This window comes from Mus caroli, unplaced genomic scaffold (assembly GCF_978045245.1).
Source record: "Mus caroli unplaced genomic scaffold, Mus_caroli_1 scaffold_2, whole genome shotgun sequence".
Lineage (NCBI taxonomy): Eukaryota > Metazoa > Chordata > Mammalia > Rodentia > Muridae > Mus > Mus caroli.
The window spans coordinates 22136749-22152823 of NW_028227257.1; the positions used below are offsets into that span (position 1 = coordinate 22136749).

The 16075-nt window shown below is 55.9% G+C and overlaps 1 protein-coding gene across 3 annotated transcripts in view; it reads right to left on the bottom strand.

The window, feature by feature from the left end:
- Window positions 1-15369, bottom strand: part of Src (SRC proto-oncogene, non-receptor tyrosine kinase) — a 49522-nt gene extending 34153 nt beyond the window's left edge. For 2 of the 3 annotated variants that reach the window (XM_085832724.1, XM_029474463.2), the window contains exon 1: window positions 15274-15369. The gene's annotated coding sequence lies outside the window, so the exon portion shown is untranslated. Of the gene's footprint in view, window positions 1-14849; window positions 14960-15273 lie in introns of those variants that run through there. The other variant, XM_029474465.2, reaches the window with a different exon arrangement.
- Between the last annotated feature and the right edge of the window lie 706 nt (window positions 15370-16075).

Here is a 16075-nt window from a genome sequence, read left to right on the forward strand (position 1 = left end):
TACGCCATCCCTGTGTGACCTGTGCCTTTGTGTGGATGGGAACGCGGCACTAAGAGACAGCACTGGGAATGAAGCATGGATTGTCTGGGATCCACAGCCTCCTATACCCCGAGTCCATCTCATCATGAAGGCGCCAGCAGGGTCTGTGTCTGCCCTTGCCCGCCATCCCTTAGGCTATTCTCAGCACTGCCAGGAACACCAGCAGCAGCACCAAGCTCTGGGGAAATGGGGTGTCTGCCATGGGAGAACGAATGAATAGGGAATGGAAGCGCAGGGACCCACAGGTGTCTGCCCAGCCAGGATGGGAGAGCCTCATGGTTTGGAGGTGTGCTAGTGTCATTCTAGGGGGCAGCATACTATCCGACAGGTGCCTTGGCAAGGGGCCTTCCTCTCACCCCCACTGCCAGCTCCCCAGCTTTCCCGGGCCCTGGTCACAGGGACAGCCAGTCAGCCATGTCTGACAAAGAAGCTAAGCCAGGCCCTGGGCCACTCTCTGAGATCCTAGCTATCTTCAAGCCTTTTCCCCAAGGTCATCTGGTTTCAGATGATCTCATGGAGGGTCTTGAGTTCACGAGCCAGCTCATTTTTCCAAAAAGGAACAAAGACTAGACAGAAAGACAGGTACACACTTCAGGCCCTAGGAGCCAAGCCACCACTGCCTCCTTCCAGCCTCTTAGGCAGCGGGAGAGAAAGCATGGAAGCCCGTGGGGTTCAAGGATGGGACCCCAGCTGACATTCAGACAGTAGTGCCCACCTGAGGGCGGGTCAAAGGATCTAAGACGGGTCACCCCATACCCATCTCTCAGGAGGGTAGCCTTCTCTACAGCATCATCCTGGGGGAAGCTCCCTGTGAACGGGCACCTTCGCCCTGATTGTCTTTAGTGTAACCGAGGGAACTCCCTGCTTACCTGGGTAGCCTTTCAAAAATGGCTTAGCAATGTGGAAAGGACAAAGGGCTAAGAAAATACGCACAACAGCACTGATGACTAAGACTTACTTAGCTGGGCCGGGCGTGGTGGCGCACGCCTTTAATCCCAGCACTTGGGAGGCAGAGGCAGGCGGATTTCTGAGTTCGAGGCCAGCCTGGTCTACAGAGTGAGTTCCAGGACAGCCAGGACTACACAGAGAAACCCTGTCTCGAAAAACCAAAAAAAAAAAAAAGAAAAAAAAAAAAAAAGACTTACTTAGCATCTACTGAGTACTCTCACAGGGACTCATGTAGCCCAGGCAGGCCTCAAACTCACTACGTAGCTGAGGATGACCTTGGAGTTCTGAGCTCTTACCTTTCCCTCCCACATTCCGTTTCCATGGTGCTTGGGCCTGTTAGCTGGGCACCCATGCCAGCTCATTTTATGAGTTTTCTAGAGATAAGAGTCATTCTACATAGCACTGGTTAGCCTAGAATTTAGTAAGTAGACCAGGCTGACCTTGAACTCAGAAATGCACCTGCCTTTGCATCCCTCCCAAAGTACTGGAATTAAAGGCCTGTGCCACCATAGCAGATCTATGTGCCATTCTTCAGCCCATTTTAGAGATGAGGTGAAGCAGATGAGTCTTAGATCCTGTGACAGCTGGGGATTTCTGTGACAATCAGCTTTTCCACCAGCAGTCTGCCCCTGGGGCGGCAAAGGCTCTCAGGGAAAGAGTCTGTGGCTGGGCTGGGCTTTGCTGAAATCCAGCACACGGACAGCTCCATTGTGAACTCCTGGGTGAGCTGGGAGCATGGGGTAGGGACAGACCCTCCTGTGGTTCCCGCCACCCCCAGGAGTCTCTCTGCAACCTCACGGCTTCACATGTGAAGACAGGATGCAGGAGACTTCCTGGGGGCTAGGACTCCTTCTTTTCCACACTATCCCAGGAGGCAGGGAGAGTAGGCAGAAGAATAGAGAGGAGATGCAGCGGAGCTGAGGAGTCACTAGAACAAGGCCTAAGAGACACGCCAAGATAGTTCATTAGTGACTTCAGGGAATTACCATCACTGTGTGACCTTAGACAGGCCACGTTTCATCTGGGCCGCAGCCAGTATCTGGGCACAAAATCTCTGACATGTCCAGGATGAAGGAGTGACCTTGGTAGGACACTAAAGTAACAAGTTCTAACCTTATCCCAACCTCTCCAAGGTCAGCTGGGCAGGCCCCATCTTCCCTAGCTGCAGGCGGATGGGCCCTGAGAGGGGCTGTCAGCCGGCCCCTGCCCACGGTGCCCGCTGTTCCCTGCCAACAGCTCTGGTTGCTTCTCGACTCTGGGAACATGGTACCCCCTCCTCCCCGCCCACACCCAGGTGGCATCTCCCTTGGGGACATGGGTGGGCAGGAACGCCAAGCGGCTAAGCCCAAGTGCATGAACAGTCCTGAGCTCCCACACCCCCCCTCTCAGCTCACAGGAGCCACGCCCTTCGCTCAACACTGACCATGAATGGGGGGTGGGAGGGAGATGAGTGGGAGGAGAGGGGTCAGACTTAACCCTCCTGCCTGCTGGAGGCCGGCCACCATCTCCCCCTACCCCCCCCACCCCACCCCCCGCCATCGCTTCACCCCTAATGATCCTCCAGACTCAGCACAGGCTGCTCCCTCCTCAGTGGGTGCTCATGGTCAGCTCCCAACCTCACCTATCCACACCCAGTAAAGAGAGGTAGTCCGCTTTCTCTGGGCTAACACCCCTCATGGTGAGAGGATTAAAAGCTGAACCGCCTAGGCTCAAAACCCTGCTCCAGCCTGTCTGTCCTTACTGTGTTAGCCTGGAAGTTTCTCTTCCTCTGGGCCTGCCCCCTCTCCTATAGCATCAGGATGCAAACAGCCTACTTTGAAGAATGGCCACGATAAAGGTTAAGTTCCTAGCTGTGGAGCCCCAAGAATAGAGCCCAAAGCCCAGAACACATACTCTGTGTCCATCCAGAGCAGCAGCTACTGTGTACTGACCACCTACTAAGCGCTAGGACCTGAGCTCAGCATGGCCACTGGCAGGCTGGTCTTATGAGCCAACATCCTCACCAGCAAACCTATACCAGGAGAGGGAGGAGGCGGCTGGCAGGAAGGAACAGTGGGCTTTGGGTAGATTATGAACTTGCGGCTACACAGAAACATGCACATTGAATGTGGAACACTGGAGGTCTACTTTAACATGATGGGAGGAGGCAAGGGGGTCTGAGGGTCTGCTATGGCTTCTCCATACAGAGAGACGATGGTTACAATACATTGTGAACTATGCCTGACTACCCAAGTACTCCAGACAGACACCCATCTGCTCTTCACCAGCACGTACTACAGACCACCCTGGGCACCCAGCTTTGCCCCTCAGGTCTTCTCCCTCCAAGTTCTCCCTCCTCACTCCATTCCCCAGCCTCTTCCTATTGCTCCAACACTCCAAGCATGCCCTGGCCCCTCCCCACCACCCCCACCTCCAAGTCTCAGGGCCTCTAAATTGATGTTCCCTCCCTAGGTTCTATTCCTGAGAGTTGTAAACCCACCCCACTCCCAGTGCCAGCCAGTCTTTCAATGTGAGCCCCTTCCCCGCTGCTGGTACAGTAGCAGCCCATCCGTTTCCCAGCTGGCATATCAAACCCCCTCCCCATTTTATGTAGGGTTCACAGCAGTTGGCTCCCTCTAACAGACCGTGCCTACTCATCCCTTGTTTGCTGGTTTTCTGTCTGCCCTGCCAGTCAGCAAACACTGTAAAGGCAGGGATTGCGTCTGGCTGGTTCTCTGATGTGTCTCCAGCCTCCAGAATATTGTCCAGTGCATAGAAGCCCGGTGTACATGGGTGTATGGATGCATGGATGATGATGGATGATGACAGACGGTTACGTGGGCAGATAGGAGAATGAACAGGTAGATAGGTGGGTGAAAGGACAGACAGGTAGGGAAATGGGTAGATGTGAATATGGATGGGCCCCACTGTAGTCCTCAGGCAGGTGGGTGATTAGGTAAGTAGGTGGATGTATGGACAAACAGATAGACGGACAGACAGATGGAAGACGGCAGGGTAGATGAGTGGACAGTCAGGTAGATGGACAAGTGGTTGGGTGGTTAGGTAGGTGGTGGACCCACCTAGAGCCTCCCCAGGAAGAAGAGGTAACCTAGGCCACAGGTCTATCCATCCCCAAAGGCTAAGCCCCACCCCTGCTCTCCCTGCATGAAGCCCCAGCAGAGGCTCTGACCACTCAACTTACTCAGGCAATGTAAAATAGAAAGCAACTCCAGTCCCCAAGCTCCACCCAGCACAGGCTTGGGCCAGGAGCTGGGTGGGAGGTGGGGGGAGGCCGTCTGCCGAGTGAGTAAGGAGTGAAGCAGGAGTGGGGGTTGGGGGGGGAGCGGATCCAAGGGCCCCGGCTGCCAGAACACGCCTGGTCCTGCATTCTCAGTACAGGCATGCTGGGGGCTGAAAAGCCTCAAACCGGCTCTGCCAGTGCCACTGGGGAGAGCCTGCAGGCTCCAGCTGGCCCTGAAAGTGGAGGGAAGATACAAGCTAAGCAAGTGAAAAGTGGGGCTCACACCTCAAGCCCAGGACTCAGCCCCTGACCTGCTTGTGTCCACCCTGCACACCTCAGGCTGCAGAGCCCCAGGCCAGCCAGGATGCAACCTCACACAAAGTTGTAACTTACTTTCAGCAAGATTTCACACACACATACCTGTTTTGTTTTGTTTTTGTTTTGTTTTGTTTTTAGAACTCAAAAGACTCCTTGGAGCGTGAGCCACATAGAGACAATGTTGTGTTACAATGTCAAGAGGCTGGGAACCCCTGAACCCCTGAACCCCTGCCTGTGCAGAGAGAGAGGACGAAGCCAGGAAGTGAGTTGAGCCCGGAGGGGGTGGGAGGAGGCCGGGACTAGGCGGTAAGCGACCTGGTTCACAGTGCTGACCTGTTCTGCCAGGTTAGGAGGCCTCCTGCAAACTGTGGTGCCCTTCTGGGCTGCTTCCCCAGGTGGATAGAGGCTTTGGCTCTGATTGCAGGAACCTTTGACCCCAAGGTGCTGAGATATTTGAAAGCGCCAGCCCTGCTCCAGCGGGGCTGTGGATGGACAGGCCCTCACACACCTGCAATGTGGAGGCCTTCCCCGCAGGGCTGGGAAGGAGAGACCATGAACAGCAAAGGAAACTGAGGCTCAGCTCCCATAGCAGGTTGGAGTCAAGCTTTCTCAAGATCAGAGACATACTGGGCAGACTCCATTCCCCAAGGCAGAAATGGGTGTACTTTAATATTGCTGTCTGGGATTTGGGGGCCAGGGTCTATATAATGCCATAGGTCACCTAGGCCCTGAGAGCCCAAACCTAGCCCTGCTCCACTGTGATCCTGGCCATGGAGAAGCCATGCTCTGCCTTGGTTTCCTACCCTCAGTAGCCTGGTTCCAGACCTTGTCAGTCCCAGCTCCAAATACTGCCTGAACGCCCTGAACCCACTTCCCTTTCTTTTCCCATGCACCATCATTCTGGAGCAGAGATGCTGAGCTGAACCCTTCAGCCCGTGACCTCCTCATGAGTCTTACCCCCTAAACAAAAGGCCCGGAGTCCCCACTGGGGACCACACAAGCCCTCACCTTCCCCTCACTTCCCTCCAGTGCACAGGTCAGTAGCACACATACCCCCACCCCCCCAACCCCAGAAACAGCATGCTCCTGCCCCAGGACCCTTGCACATGCTGCTCCTGCCTCAGAGCCCTGGCACAGGTCATTCTCTGCCCAGAGTTTACTCCACCCCTCCCCTCCATTCTTCATGACTCCCTCATTTTCCTTGCGTCTTCAGGACACATGTCTCCTGCTCCAATAGGCATTTCAATGGCCGCACCCCAGCCAACTCTCCTCTCTCCCAGTCTCAGTTCAAAAGCAACCTTTCCAGGGGACTTAAGGACCTCTCAACCCTGCCAGAGGGCCTCCATTCCTCTTTCCTGGCCTGAACCTTCACTCTTACGGCAGCAATCTCGGGATGAGGACAGGGCCACTTCTACTCACTCACAGCGGACACTTGCTGGTAAGTGTTGTATTAACACTCCCTGTGCATAGCTGGAACAGTTATGAACACCTTCAGAACAGAACAGATGGTGTAGCCAAAGAGCACAGGCCCAGTAAGGGGAAAGTGCCTGGGAAAAAGGACGGAAGGAAGACGGACAAACAGAAAGACGGATGGCTATATAGAAGGATGAATGTTGGATGTGCAGGGAACCCACAGTAGGCTCCAGGGATGCCTGGGACCCCCGAGTACTGGCTGAGACAGAAAGAGACACCGAGCTTCCCAGTCAGAGCAGCCAGCTTGTGCAACCCGCTGGGTTCCCACCCTTGACCTCAGAAAGCTCCTTCTCCCAAGGGATGGCGTGCAGAGGAAGAACACACAGCCCTGCTCCCCAGGGAGGGGGCTCCCAGGCTCCATCTGTCTCCCCACAAAGGGGCTTTGTCCTTGGAGCTAAGAGCTCAGGGCGCCCGGAAGCTGCCCCTTGGCAGCCCAGCAAGGCCGGGGCTCTGAGCCAGGCTCTCCCAGGATTGTACAACTCTGGATACAACCCTCCAGAGGACAGCCTCTAGTTCTGTGAGGGGGGAAACTGAGGCTCGGGAAGGCAAACTCCCTTAGCCAAGCTCTCTCAGCTGGAATTGATGTGAAGTTTCAAAGCCAGACCTGTTGGGTCCCAAAGTAGAGCGCTCTCAGACCATCAGGAGCCTAAGAGAGGGTGGACTGTGCCCTGGGAGGCTCACCCAAAGGGAAGGAAGCTGGGACCTGGACCAGAGTCCACGTTAGGTGCCTGGGGTACCCACCATAAGATTCCCCCCATTTCCTGAGGGGCAGTTTTACCAAGAGATGCAGTAAGAGAGAACTGTGACAACCCTCTCTGCCCTCCCCAACCCCCATTCTTGATATCCCAGACACAGCCACTCAGCAGGGCTCCCTGGGCTACCGCAGCAAGGCTACACTGCCTGAGCCAGGCATGACCCGCAGAACTGGACACACCCATCTTCCCAGGGGCCTCCCACCCCATAAGGCTGTGTGTAAACAGCATGTGCTTGGGGTGTCCACAGAGGGCACCGGGTCCAACCCCATCTCGCAGGGCTCATAACAAGCTCACAGGCTACATCACAAGGCCCTGATGCCGCTCCTCAGAAGGCCGGCCTCTGTCCTCAGCCCAGTCAGGAGCTTTGACCCCTGTCTTAAGCCCCAGCTCCACTTCATCCTTCTCTGTTCTCCACCACTTTGCCTGCCTTACTCCCACAACACTCCGAGTGTGCAGGATGAACCAAAGCTCCACAGCCCCAGGCTATGCATGCGTGCGAGCACGCACACACGCGCACACACACACTTTACTTCCTGGGTTCCACTGTCTAGCATGCCCTCACCGGTGCTTCTCCTTCTTAGGATCTCTTGCTCACCCTTGAAGACCTGGGTGACCTTCCTTTCCATACCCTCCTTGGCATTGTTAGGCTGCCATCACTCCTGTGGTACCTAGCTCACAGCAGAGAAAACAGCAGGGTCTGTAACTGGCTCCAGAGCATTGCTTTCAGTGCCCCTAAGACTGATCACAATGCTCTGTCCTCCAAAGTACATCTCCCCTCAGAAACCTGGAGCAGCCTCCTGTGCCCCTCCCCCGCCCCGCCCCACCCCACCAGGTCTGCATCCTATCCCTGGCTCTGACACCATCAGCTGCTAATCATAGACATTGCCAGGAGCCCAGGAGCAAAGGCCCAGGCAACACCAAAGGTAGCCAAGGCCTATTCTGACCACGATGCCCATGGAGCTAAGGTGTGGGCAGAGTTTGGGGAGTTGGGGGGAATGAGCTGCCTGCAAATGGCCAACTGGTAACCAAACCCACGTTGCTTCTAAAACTAGGGCACAGGATTGAAATGGGAACAGCAGAATTGTCCACAAATAGAACAGTGGCTCATCTGGTTCCGGGCCTTGGGAACACCTGGAGGGGGGGGGGGTGAAGGATGCAAATCCTGAGAACCCATTCTACCCACAAGCCCCCTGTGGGTCCCAGGCTGCCCCACCAGCAACCCTTCCATCATACCATTCCCTGCCCAGACAGTCTCCTCTTTCTGCCACCTTGACCACCAAGGACAAACTTCCTACAGGTATAAGGTATTTTGGGAGCCAGTCCAAGAGGAAAAGCTGCCGGCTCCTGACAGGGACGAGGGAGAAGCCATTTACCTGGGTAGCCTGCAGAGGCAGGTGGGGCAGGGCCAGCTTCAGCCTCCCTTAGGGACTAGGTACAGCTCAGAACAAAGTCCACAGGGCACAGCAGGGCCACTTGGGCAGTTCAGGAGTCCCACCCTGCCCAGGGTGACAGATGGAGGAACCATCTCAGTGAGACGTTGTCTCCTGCCAATCATCCAGCCACCTGAGTGGGTCTCTTCAGATAGGTGGGAAGATGGGCGTGATCTGCCTCTCACTGAATCCTTAGAAGAAACCTCCGACTTTCACCACCTCTTCAGTACTGTGTGACCCCAGGCAAGTCACTTAACCTCTCTGATCTATCTAGGCACTCATAGGGGAAGACAGACTCAAGACTCAGGAGAATAGGGGTGTCCTAGCTGCCCCAGCTTCCTCATCTGTCAAATGAAGGTGATCTCTGGGTTCTGTCTCCCTCACAGCCCTGCTGGGGTGCACAGGTAACTACATAGAAGTGCTTTGTAAACTATAAAGTGCTGTATCCTTGGGAGTGGTAATTACCACACATTCCCTTAGAAGAAGAGAAAACCAGCCTGGAGGCAGGGTCTGCCATGGATGGAGCCTTGAGGGATGACAGAGAAAGGGTAGAGGAGGTGCAGGGGAAAGACAGAAGGTGAGGGGAGAGCCAGGGATACTTTAGCTCCTGGAGGGCTTGCTCAACAGTGGGGTACCAAGCCAGCTGTGATGGAGGATCCTGGAATTGCAGTTCTCAGAAAACAGAAGTAGGAGGTCACTCCGGTCAGTCTGGGCCACAAGAAGAGTTCCAGCTCAGTTTAGGCTCTACAGCAAGACCTTGTGTCAGACACAGCCCCAATGACAGAACAGGGGACCATCACAGAGATGGAGGACCTGTACAGGCCAAGGCAGACAGGAAACCAGCCAGTGGCTCAGAGCGCCTGCAGCGTAACCCACAAAAGAGACATAACAGAGAAGAAAGGCTGGGCCTGAGGAAGGAACTGTCTGGGTTGGGGACATCTCCAGGAGACATGCAGAGGCCCAGCCCCTCTCTGAGCCTCCATTTGCCTCCAGAAACAAGGGAAATGTAGCTTGTACCCAGGCCAGCATGGGAAGCACCCACTGCCCAAATAACAGATACCTCATAGGGAGGACTCCCACAAGGTAAAGAGGTTCTTGGGCACTGTAGGTCATGGAATGGACATGTGATCAGGTTCTAAGAGGGACAAGGAGAGGTGGGAGCCGGCCTCGAAGTAGCTAGATGGAGCTGGCAGGCTGCAATCAATGCAATCCTTCCTAGATGCACAGGCCAAGACAACCACAGACCAAGGCAGCTGGTGCCAGCCCAGAGGGCATCCAGATCAATTTGCCTTTCTGGCTCACCACAGAATCACCTTCCCTCACAGCATGAAAACACCCTGAGTGGGCCCTGTGCCCAAGCACTGGACATATACTAGCACGCCTGATAGTCTGGCCACCTTCTCAGAGATATGCTAGAGCTACACAGATTGGGGAAACTGAGGCACAGAGCAGTCATCTTCCCCACCGTCAGATTCAGCAAAAGGGCTGCCGTGTCAGAATTCAGACCCAGAGCCAACTGCTTTCCTAGGCCTTACCACTACCAGGAGATCATGCAACTGGACCATCCAATACCCACCAGCCACGATTACAAACCCGGGAAGTCAGGGAACCTGTACTCTGCCTAAAAGAGATACGAGCAGCGGTAGGGACACTCAGCAGGAACCAGATACCCACAGTCCCCGAGACTGCAGACATCCAGACCCATATCTCACTAGCTGGATGGCTACAGCCACCTTAACTTCTCAGAGCGCCCGCTCTTCTTCCACATAATAGGAATAAAAGTTCCACCCACTTCAGGTCAGGAAACAGATACAGTGGGTCACTCTGCTGTGGTCCAGCTCTGGAGAACCTAACGTGTGGATACTGACATCAGATAAACTCAAGCGGAGGCCGCAAGTTGGGCAGAGTGGCCTGGGAGAAGCTATCAGGCCCCAGCAGGATCCCCACGCTTCCTGATGCTACTCCAACCCTGGGTCCAGCCCCCAGTGTCCATTTCAGTTGTGCTGGCTGCACGGTCCAGCAGCCCAAGGATGCCTGCCTAAAGATCCATGTCTACCATCACCAATAGCTAGCGGACACCCTCCACCCATCCAGGACATCCCCTGCCCCACTGAACCCCAGGCAGGGCCCTATGGTGAGGACTCTGGGGACCAGAACAGGAAGAAACAAACCACAGTCTTTCAATTTCTTCTCGCTTCCAGCTTCTTCTTTCTAGAACTCTCAGTAGTCCTAGGGGGAAGTCACTTGCCCAAAGTCCCATAGCAAGGAATGGAAACACAGGGCTTCTGGCTTCCTGCTCTGGGATTCTCCCTAACTGCCTAGTCCCCTAGTCAGGCTAGCCACCAGCGCCATGTTCACAGGCAGGCTGACTGGTGAGGACAGTCCTAGCTTGGCCAACTTGCCCTGGGTCTTTCTCCTTCATTTCCACCTCCCACCCCACCCCACCCCACCCCCACACACACACAGGGAAGAGAGAAGGTCTGGACAGATCAGGAATGACAAACTCATAGCACACAGACAATGCTTGCTAAGCTTCTGTCCGGAGCAGACATTATGAATCTATCACAGCACTGTTTCCCATGAAGTCAACACTGGACCTCAGAATGCGGCTCGACACAGCACTTCAGCCCATGAAACTGGAGTCAGGACTTCTTGTCTGAGCCAGAGAAGAGGAAACATGAATTGTACAATGAGTGTCAATGGAGTAAGCATTAGGATTAGCACAGGAAAGAGGCTGTGACTTGACTCTAGGCTTCCCAGTGGAATGAGGCCTTGGACAACAGGTTTCCCTAAGAGGATGGGATCCTAGCCTCTCCTTGGCCCTGTTAGCTCCAAGTCCATTTTACAGTTTCACCCCTGTGTCACGGCATCAACCAACTGCGCTAGAGGAGGCCAGACCTCAGCCTAGGTCTGGCTCTGCCCTGACCACATTTATTAAGTCCTGATGTGTGAACTACCCCATGTCCATCCTCTTGGGACATCCAGGGAGCCACAAGTCACTGTTGTACTTTATAGATGAAGAAACTGAGGCCCCTCAAAGGCGATGGGGCCCTTCCCCAGAGAGCCAGAAAGGTTTTCCTCAGGGAGATGGAGAGTGCACAAGAGGCCTGAGATGCTGTGAAGTCTGATGGGCCACAGAGGGGCAGGAGGACTTCAAACTGCAGCTGTGGTTCACAGTGGGGCTTCTGCAGGGCTTTAAGACTCCACGAGCATCAGATTATAAATGTGGAATTCAGAGCCCTATAGCCCATCCCTGGCTGTCACCTAGGAAACCCTAGGCAAGTGTCCTTCTCTCTCTAGGTCTTATGGTTTATATCCAGAAAGCCAGACCATGTCCTGTGCACACTCCCCAGTCCAGCTTTGTGGCACAGAGATGCCAGGGCTCACAGTGACCCAGCACACCCCTGTCCTTTACTGCCAGCATCCTCTTCTAGCAAGTCCTGCTCAAGCTGGGACCGTCAGACCCATGCCAGCCAAAGCCACACAGATGGCAAGGCTGAGCCCAGAGACACTAACAGACTTCCTGATGCCACATACAGCAAACAAGTACATTTCTGTACATTAATTAACTAATGCCGGGCACAGAGCCTTCTCTGGAAAGGGAGAGATGCTTGGCTGTTCAGGGATGAAGAAACCAAGTTTCAGAAAGAGACAATGAAGGACCCAAAGACACACAGCACATAGGATGGCCAGCAGTCAGAACTTGAACTCAGGTCTATCAGATGGCCAAGCGTGATCTCCAGTTTCCTGGCTGACCATTCCTGCTCTACAGCTCTCTCCCAAGCTTCTTCTCACCCCTGCCCCGACCCTGCACTGCACTTCCTGATCCTTGGGCTCTCAGTGCCTCTAGCTTTCTGGGTTGAACTCCTACTAAACCTAGCTTCTTCCTCTTCTTCTTCCTTCTCCTCTTCCTCCTCCTCCTCCTCCTAAGACCTGATCAGGGCTCCCACAGAATATGGGAGTCCAGACTGCACATCTATTCCATTAGCTGTGTACCTTGCCCTCCAGCTTAATCTGGCTCATAGAGAGGATACTCATCAGCTCCCTATGTAAAAACTGGAGCCGGGCGTGGTGGCGCACGCCTTTAATCCCAGCACTCGGGAGGCAGAGGCAGGTGGATTTCTGAGTTCGAGGCCAGCCTGGTCTACAAAGTGAGTTCCAGGACAGCCAGGGCTATACAGAGAAACCCTGTCTCGAAAAAAAAAACCAAAAAAACAAACAAAAAAAAAAAAAACAAAAACAAAAAAACTGGAGGCCAAGAGCCTCCTCCAGGCTCCTGTGGGCCCTCATAGGGAGCAGCCCTATTGACAGCAGGCCCCATTGGATCATCCTATCTCATAGCTCTCCCTTTGGTTCCCCACAACAATTATACACCACCACCACCCACCTCAGGGCCTTTGCACATACACACCTCTCTCTGCCTGGCACCTTCCCCTAGCTTCATGCCCAGACGCCCCCTGTATTCCTCCTTTAAGAGTCCTCTGCCTTTATCACAGCCACGAGTACATATTCATTTATCTGGCCACTTGCTTGATGCATGGCCTATCCCCCACACTCCAGTTTCTAGGAGTCAAAGACCTGCTCACAATTTCCCAGCAAGTCCCCAGGCAGAAGACCTTCTGAACAGAAAGGAAGAGCACTGACCCAGCTGCATTCTTGGCTGGCCCACCACTGCTTCACCCAGCTTAAGCCCCTCCTCCAGGAAGCTGTCTGCTCCTCCTACCACAAAGCTGCTCAACAAAGTTCCCAGGCCCTGGTGCATAGTATGTGCTCAATGCGCGATCAAAGTCAGCAGCAGCGGACCAGATGGACAGCAAGAACAAAAATCATTTAACCATGTCCTTCTGAGATTCCCGGGGGGGGGGGGGCTAGGGGAGCAAGACACACCCCGTCCTCACCTCCACCCTCAGATGACAATCAGGGAAGAAGCTCCAAACAGGAGCCCGTGCTGGAGGCTGGTGGGGGAGAGGGGGTTCGGGAAAAGGACACAGGAGATAGGGGAAGATGGGGTGGGAGAGATTAGGGTTGCCCTAAGGCTGGGATGAACAAGGATGAACATGAGATTTCGGGGAGGGGACGGAGTGGGGAGCATGGCACTCCTAGCACTCATTAGTGTGTGCCCCATGATGTAGACAGGAGGTCAGCTGAGAGGTGACACACTGTAAATCACTTCCCTTGTGGAAAGGCTACCTCACCCAGACACACCCCATCTCCAGTAGGGCCTTGTCTCTGCCAGGTGCGGGAGATATGGAGGGAAACTTTTCCAACAATGCCTTGTGCCTGATCTAAAACTCCACACCCTTTACCGTCATGGCGGGTTAAAGGGCAGCCAGACAGCTCCTCAGGAAGGCTATATACTCCACTGCAGCTGCAGACCAGGATAACCCCGGGAGGAGTTCACTGGCTATCAGCAGCTCTGGTTATAACTGCTCCATTTTCTTTCCTGTGGTTCTGCAGCTAGCACCAGGGCCTTGAACAAGCTGAGCCTGTGCTCTACCACCGAGCTACCTCACAAGCCAACTGATCCATCCTCCCTGAGAGGACTGAGGCCAAAGGGAACCCTTTGTAGCACGGAGTTACCCGCTTCTGCAGGCAGCTGTGCCACAGGTACCTCAACCATCTTGTGCGAGCCAGCTCCAGGATGAGCCTCATTTATTGAGCACGCCCCCCATATATGCCAAGTCCTGGGCTGCGGAAGTGCAGGGAATGGTCACTGATGTGAAGAGTCCAAGGGGCGGTCCCTGGCTCAGGTCACTCAGGAAAACAAGAAACCTAGACACCTGGACTCCATAAAGGTTGGAAGAGTCCCCTGCCCCGGCCCCCGCCCCTGCCCCCGCCCCCGTGTCCACCTTGGTAACTGAATCTGACCTACACCCAGATGACCCCAACACCACTTGCCTTCACTGGGCAGTCTGTAAAGCCGGGAAGACCTCAGGGTCCCAGAAGCCTCACACACCTCTGTCCACCTTTCTAATCGGAATGCCTCAAAGGTTTATGGGATGGATACCCAGAGTGAGTCCCCTCTGTTCATGCCACCCTTCAACCAGCCCACCTACCACTGAGGAGGGCCTTGGCTCAGAGAGCTAACTAAGGCACACAAGGCATGACAAGTGGTAGTGGGTCGTAGTAGGGGGCACAAACTCACCTCCAGTACCTGCCTGGGTGGGCAAGCGGACCTGGTGGCGGTAGTGAAACCCCAAAACTTTTGCCAACTTCTGAGCCCATCGGTCGCTGGGCCTGCGCAGGGGCGAGGCTGGGGGTTGGGGGGATGGGGGGGCGAGGACAGGGTGGCCCTGTTTCTTCCAGACCAGCAGCACTAGGCCCTACCCAAGGCCCCAGTGAGACCTAAGGAGGTAGTGTGGCCCTCCAGGCGCCCCTTCCTCACCGCCCACCCCACCCCCACCGCCCACTCCGGGCCGGGGGCGCCAGGCCGGGCAGCCGCGATCGCGGGCGGCGCCGATCGGCCGGGTTTTCAAATGTGGCCTAACCGAGCCAGGGGACTCTGCGGCCGAGGGTCCCCGCGTTCCGGTGCCCCCCGCACCCCGCTCGTCCTCCCCCGCGCATCCCAACAAAAGGCCGCGGCGGGCAGCTGGCGGGCCGCGGCGTAGAGTGGGCAGGGCGGGAGCCCGCAGCAGGGCGCGGGGCCGGCGGGGCGGGGGCGCTCACCTGCGCGGCGACCGCGAGCTCCGGACGCGCCCGGGCGGACCCCAGCGGGGCGCGCGGCGCTGGCGGGCGGCGGCCTGGCCGCTCCGGCGGGGCGGCCAGTTGGATTCCGGGCCGGGAGAGACAGACCGAGAGAAAGGGAGGAGGCGGCGGCGGTGGCGGCGGCGGCGGCGGCGAGGGGGAGGGAGCGCGCAGGAGGAGGGGCCGCGGCCGCCGCGAGCCGGAGAAAGGAGGAAGCGCGGACCCGGGCCCCGCCGGCGACCCGGGGGACCTGCTGTGCGAGCCGGGCCCGCGCCTCCCTCCCGCACCCAGCCCCCCACCCCCCGCAGCTCCGCCCGCGGGGGCGCCCCCCCACCCCACGCCACGCGCCGGGCTCGGCCTTCCGAGACCACGTTAGGGTTCAACCTTAGCTACCTGAGCTACGCACCGGTGGCTAGCACTGTCCGGAAACTGAGGCACTGGCCACACCAGCCTTGACCCTGAGTGGCTCAAATCGTCAGAGACAGGGAAATAGTGAGGGGGAGAGGCAGTATTGTTAAAATGTATCAAAAGGCAAAACAGTGGCTCACTATGTGGCCAAGGCTGGCCTTGAACTTGCGGAGCCTCCAGCCTCTGCCAATGGAGGGCAGGAACTTGCGCGGGGCCCAGCTCAATTAGGCCAAGCCTAAATTCACTTTCAATGCATAAGGAGACCTGTGTGCATCTGCTGGGCAGTGTGCTTGTTGCCAGCCACTGAAGATGGCAGAACCAACCGGACAGGAAGTAGAGACAAAATATGGGGCAAGCGGGATGGGATGTGGCTTCAGGCTGATCTCAAAGACCACCAGGTTCTAGCGCTGCCCGTTGGGGGTCCAGGAGTGTCGTTGACTCCTCCCGTTCACTCTGGAAAGATGGGCCTGACCAGCTATCAACCATCTCCATGCTCCTTCCTTGAAAGTGCTTCCATCTCACAGACAGGGAAACTGAGACCCAACCAGGTTCATGTGGCACAGGCCTGGGCTTCTGGCAAAGATCCCTCCCGAAGGGCAAGTCCCCCATCATCCTAGATTGTGAGATGCTCCAGCCCCAGGGTACAGCTATGTCTCCCAGGAGACCAGGAAAGGGCAAAGCTTTGAGTCAGACTGATCTGAGGTCACATCTAGGCCAGGTGCCTCAGGGTGTGTTCTGTCCACTAGCTTCCTGTTCCAGCCCCCTCTGTTGTGAAGAAGGAGTGGGCGAGGCTGAAGATC